This window comes from Hemitrygon akajei, chromosome 4 (assembly GCF_048418815.1).
Source record: "Hemitrygon akajei chromosome 4, sHemAka1.3, whole genome shotgun sequence".
In the NCBI taxonomy this organism is placed as follows: Eukaryota; Metazoa; Chordata; class Chondrichthyes; order Myliobatiformes; family Dasyatidae; genus Hemitrygon; species Hemitrygon akajei.
This window is the reverse complement of record NC_133127.1, coordinates 193,728,643-193,735,037: the sequence shown is the minus strand read 5'-3', so window position 1 is coordinate 193,735,037 and position 6,395 is coordinate 193,728,643.

Here is a 6,395-nt window from a genome sequence, read left to right as displayed (position 1 = left end):
GTCTAAAAGGGTTCAAACTCCAATAGGCTAATCAGTAAACAAATGTTTTGTTGTTTAGACAAGGAAAATACTGACATGCTTATGAAAATGTGTCTCAAAAATATATTCTAAACGTACTTAAAGCTAGTTAAAACATCTTTATTAAAGGGCATGTTTTTTTTGCAGGATTTACTTTTAAATCTTTGTCATTTAATTTTAAATTAAATTCAGTGTTGTGATGATGTGATGGTTGTTATGTACCCCTAGGGTTCATATTTTCTGCTGACAACCACTTAAAAATGTCGGGAGAATGAGTCTGGCTTTTGGCCACTGTTTGGAGGGAGAGAGAGAGAGGGAGAAAGGGAGGGAGAGGGAGAGGGAGAGGGAGAGAGAGAAGAAGAAGAAGGAGGAGGAAGAGGAGGAGGAGAAGAAGAAGAAGGAGGAGGAGGAGGAGGAGAAGAAGAAGAAGAAGAAGGGGGGGCAGCACCCAGCGCAAATGTGTGAGAGAGAGAGAGAGAGAGAGAGAGAGAGAGAGCGAGAGAGAAACAAAGATTTAAAGTTATGGCTCCATGGCTGATTATTTACCTTTGCTCCAAGGACACTTTCTTTGCCTGCTTGTAAGATTCTTGCTGAGACAGCAAGGCAGGGCCAGGTGATGGACATGGAGTTGATGGATGGCTGGTACCCCATCAGGGAAGATAAAAGCAATTCTGCTGAGACACAAGCAGACCCACCACGGGACGCTGAAAGAGCATTGTGCACCCACAGGAAGGTGGGGGGCTTGGAGGATCGATTCGGGGGGAATCAATCAGAGGCTCACAGTGTGTGAAGGCAGACCGGTGGGGGCTTGTGTGTGTGTCCGCCCACGCCTGGGTGACAGGCTCACCACTGAAGAACGGTCTGGCCTGGTACGGAGGGGTCACAGTCGGTGACCACAACAGGACAAGAAGACAACGGAAGGTTTGCCTGCTGCAACTGCTCACCTCTCGCTCGCTCTCTCTCTCCAACCCTACAACAGAAACTTCCTCGACTCAAACTAAACTGAACTGAACTGAACTCTGCACCATCGTAAAACTATTCATTTACCCCTAGACTTCGATAGAGCTTGGTTCTGATTCCTATTTCCACACTTCTGTATATATCATTGCTAACCTGTTTTATATGTATATTTGCATTTTTGATACTGTATTACTTAGTTTACTAATAAACACCTTTAGTTACAGTACCACCAGACTCCAAGGTATCAGTCCATTTCTGCTGGTTTGGTAACCCGGTCACGGGGTACGTGACATGGTAATGACACTGATCCGTGAAAACTCTGCAAAAACGCCTTAAAGTATAAAGGTTCTCTTAAAGGTTGTTCAATGTCAAGATCTTGTCTTCATTCCAGGGTTCAAAATAAATGATGATAAAATAAAGGTTATAACATAAACAAAACAGAGTTTCAAGAAATTTCACTTTTCAGAATTTCAAGTAGTCAAAGGTGCCCCTCATTGAAGAATCACTTGGGGCTTCGGAGTTCAGACTCTGGCACTCTCTGTAAGGAGTTTGTAAGCGAGTGTCGACAACCTTCTGCTGGCCAGTGCGTGGGTTTACTCCAGGTGCTCTGGTTTCCTCCTACAGACTAAAGACGTACTGGTTAATATGTTAACTGGTCATTGTAAATTGTTCTGTGTTAGGCTACGGTTAAAGAGGTGAGCTGCTGGGTGGTGTGGTTCATTGGGCAGGAAACGCCTATTCCATGCTGCATCTCTAAATAAGTTGTTGAGCCAACTTGGGGGATCAACAATTCTGAATTGAGTTTTGTGTAGTGAACTGGATATGATTCAGGAGCTTAAGGTAAAGAAACTTTATATTCAAGACTTTAAAAGGCAGATCTTCGCAGCAGTTTTCTCTGAGTTGGACAATCAACATCAAGGGTGTGTAAAAAGAGTTATCTTTCAATTAGGACAGTGATCAAAATTTTAAAGGCAGAGTGTTGCAGCAGTTTCTTTGAGTAGAGGAGTGACCAAAGAAACTGGAAGGGGCATTCATTAGAAAGGGCCAATAAAAATAACTCAAGTGCAAGCGGAGCGGTCATTCTTTTGAGTGTGCCGCTGTTTAGAGTGGCTTTGGCTCGTCAGCCTTGGGTGAGGTAAAGTATTTGGTGAATTTCTCTCTTTCTGTTCTTATTTGTTCATTCCTCGTCTGTAAGGGCATAGTAGTTAGTGGGAATGGTTCCAGGGCAGTGTTTTCTATTATGTGTGGGATGTGGGAAGCCTGGGAGACCTCCGTTCTCCCAGATTAACACGTCTGCACCAGATGCACCGAGCTGCATCTCCTAAGAGAACGTATTAAGGAACTAGAGGTGTACCTCAATGACCTTCAACTTACGTGGGAGAATGAGGAGGTAAAAGACAGGAGCTACAGGGAGGTAGACATCCCTAGATTGCAGGAGACTAGTAATTGGGTGGCTGTCGGGAGAAGGAGGGGAAATGCACAGCCAGTGCAGAGTGGCTCTTCCCCTCAATAATAAGTATACAACTTCAGACACTATTGAGGAGGACATCCTACTAGGGGAGAGCCATAGTGACCAGATCTCTGGCACTGAGTCTGGTGCTGTGGCTCAGAAGAGCAGAGAGATGAAGAGGACTGCAGTGTTGATAGGAGATAGCTTAGTCAGGGAAACAGAGACGAGGTTCTGTGGGCGCCACAGAGACACCCAGATGGTATGTTTCACAGGTACCAGGGTCAGAGATGTCTCGGAACAGGTCCGTGGCATTCTCAAGGGCAAGGGTGAGCAGCCAGAAGTCTTGGTACATATTGGCACCAATGACAAGGTGAGGAGGTCCTGAGGGAGATTTTTGGGAGCTAGACAGAAAACTGAAAAACACGACTTCCAGGGTAGTAATCTCTGGATATCTGTCTATGCCATGTGCCAGTGAGGGTAAGAATAGGCTGACTTGGCAGATGAATGTGTGGCTGAGGAACTGGTACTGGGGACAGGGGTTCAGATCTATGGATCATTGGGATCTCTTCTGGGGAAGGTATGACCTGTACCAAAGGGACGGGTTACACCTGAACCCAAAGGGGTCCAATATCCTTGCAAGCAGCCTTGCTAGATTTGTTCTGGTGGGTTTAAACTAATTTGGCAGGGAGATGGGAATTGGTGTGATAGTGCTGAAAATGAGGTAGTTGGTTTACAAACAGGGGCAATGTGCGGTAAGACTTCTAGCAAGGAGAGGCCGACGATAGGGCAAAATTGCAGTCAACAGGATGAGATGCAATGTAAAAGGCAGACAGAATCAAAAAGGGACTGGAGATTTTATATTTAAATGTGTGCAGTATACGGAATAAGGTAGATGAACTTGTAGCACAGTTACAGATTGGCAGTTTTGACACTCTGAGCATCACTGAAATGGGGGTTTAATGTGCATCGTATCAAAAGGAAAAGCAGGAAGGCAGAGGGGTTGGTGTTGCTTCATTGGTAAAAAATTAAATCATTAGAAAGAGGTGACATAGAGTCGGAAGGTGTTGAATGGTTGTGGACAGAGCTAAGCAACTGCAAGGGTAAAAAGACGCTGATGAAAGTTGTATACAGACCCCCAATTAGTAGTAAGAATGCAGCCTACAAGTTACAACAGGAGATAGAAAATGCCTGCCAAAAGGGCAATGTTGCAATAGTCACGGGGGACTTCAATATGCAGGTAGATTGGGAAAATCAGGTTGGTGCTGAAGGGGTAATTTATAGAATGGATGTGGAGAGGATGTTTTCTATGGTGGGGGAGTCTAAGACCAGAGGACACAGCCTCAGAATAGAGGGGTGTCCTTTTAGAATGGACGTGAGGAGGAATTTCTTTATCCAGAGAGTGTTAATCTCTGGAATTCTTTACCACAGGCAGCTGTGGAGGCCAAGTCTTTATACACATTTAAGGCAGAGGTTGATAGATTCTTGATTGGTCAGGGCATGAAGGGATACAGGGAGAAGATAGGAGATTGGGGCTGAGAGGAAAAATGGATCAGCCATGATGAAATGGCAGAGCATACTGATGGGCCAAATGGCCTAATTCTGCTCCTATATATTATGGTTGTATGGGCTAAACCCTTAGGAATCAGTGATCATAATATGATAGATTTCATCCTACAGTTTGAGTGGAAGAAGTTAAAGTCAGATATATCAGTATTACAGTGGAGTAAAGGAAATTACAGAGGCTTGAAAGAGGAACTGGCTAAAATTGATTGGAAATGGGCACTAGCAGGAATGACAGCAGAGCAGCAATGGCTGGAGTTTCTGAGAGCAATTTGGAAGGCACAGGACAGATACATCCCAAGTAAGAGGAAGTATTCTAAAGGCAGATGACGCAACCATCGCCGACAAAGGCAAAGCCAAAACAAAGGCATCTGTAGCAAAACTCAGGAGGAAGTTAAAGGATTGCAAAATTTTTAAAAACCAACAAAAGGCAACTTAAAAAACCATAGGGGGAGGGAAGATAAAATATGAAGGTAAATTAACCAATAATATCAAAACTGACACCAAAAGTTTTTTCAGATATATAAAGAGTAAATGAGAGGTGAGAGTATATATTGGACTGCAGGAAAATAATGCTAGAGAGATAGCATTGGGGGATAAGGATTGACAGACAATGGAGGATGAAATGAATATTTTGCATCAGTCTTCACTGTGGAAGACACTGGTAGTATGCTGGAAGTTCAAGAGTGTCAAGGGTCTGAAGTGAGTGCAGTTGATACGGAGATGGAGCTTGGGAAACTTAAAGGTCTGAAGGTAGATAAGTCAGCTATACTTGATGGACTACAGCCCAGGGTTCTAAACGAGGTAGCTGAAGAGATTGTGCATGCATTAGTATTGATCTGACATGAATCAATAGATTCTGGCATGGTTCTGGAAGGCTGGAAAATTGCAAATGTTACTCCACTCTTCAAGAAAAGGGGGGAGGGCGGAAGAAAGGAAATTATAGACCAGTTAGCCTGACCTCAGTGACTGGGAAGATGTTGGAGTCAATTGTTAAGGATGTGGTTTCAGAATACTTGAAAGCACATGACAAAATAGGCAAAGGTTAGCATGGTTTCCGCAAGAGAAAAATATTGCATAAAAAGTCTTTTGAAATTCTTTGAAAATATAACAAGAAGGATAGACAAAGGAGAATTAGTGGATGTCGTGTACTTGCGCTTTCAGAATGTCTTTGACAAGGTGCCACACATGAGGCCGCTAAACAAGATAAGAGCCCATGGTATTATAAGAAAGAGTAGGAATAAATGGATCCTTTTTGGATTGGTTGCAAGTGACTAGTGGTGTTCCACAGGGGTCTGTGCTGGGACCACTTCTTTTTAAGTTGTATGTCAATGATTTGGATGATGAATTTGATGGCTTTGTGGCTACGTTGCAGATGATACAAAGTTCAATGGAGGAGCAGGTAGTGTTGAGGAAGCAAAGAGGTTGCAGAAGGATTTAGACAGGTTAGGTCAATGGGCAAAAAGGTGGCAGGTGAAAGTGTCAGGAAGTGCAGAAGGAATAAAAGCCCTGTGGTCCTACACTCACCTGCTACAGGAAACATCCTCTCCACATTCACATTCTTTCAATATTTGAGGTTTCATCAAGTTTCCCCTCATTCTGCCAAACTTCAGTGAGTACAGGCCCAGAGCCAGCAAACACTCCTCAAATTTTCATTCCTGGAATCATTCTTGTGAATGTCCCCTGGACCCTCTCCAAGACCAACACATCCTTTCTTAGATAAGGATAAACTGCTTACAGTACTCCCAAGTGTATTGACAGATTTTCAGGCAATACGTAATGCCTTACAAAGCCTCAGCATTGCACTCTTACATTTATATTCTAATCCCCTTGAAAAGAATGCTAACATTGCATTTGCCTTCCTTACCACTGATTCAACCTGCAAGTTACCCTTTAGGGAATCCTGTATGAGGGCTTCCAAGTCCATTTGCACCTCTGATGTTTGAATTTTCTTCCTGTTTAGTTAACAGTCCACACCTTTATTCTTTCTACCAAAGCACATGACTATACACTTCCGGGCACTATATTCCATCTGCCACCTTGTTGCCCGTTCTCCTAATCTGTCCAAGTCCTTCTGCAGGCTTCCTGTTTTCTCAACACTGCTGCCCCTCCACCTATCTTCCTTTTGCCCACAATCTCGGCCACAATGCCATCAATCCAACTCGATGGTTCAGATTCTGGATTCAAATTCATTTATTTCTCAGATGTACATCAAAACATACAGTGAAATGATCAACATGGCTGGAAGATGTGTATTCCAGCACCAACATCGCATGGCCAACAACACAGAACATAAAAAAAAAAAAAACACCAGCAGCAAGACAGACCCTTTTGCTCCCGACACACACAGATCTCCCTCCAACCCTCGGACAGGCCTCCAGTCTCCAGGTTCTGGCCATCAGGGTTC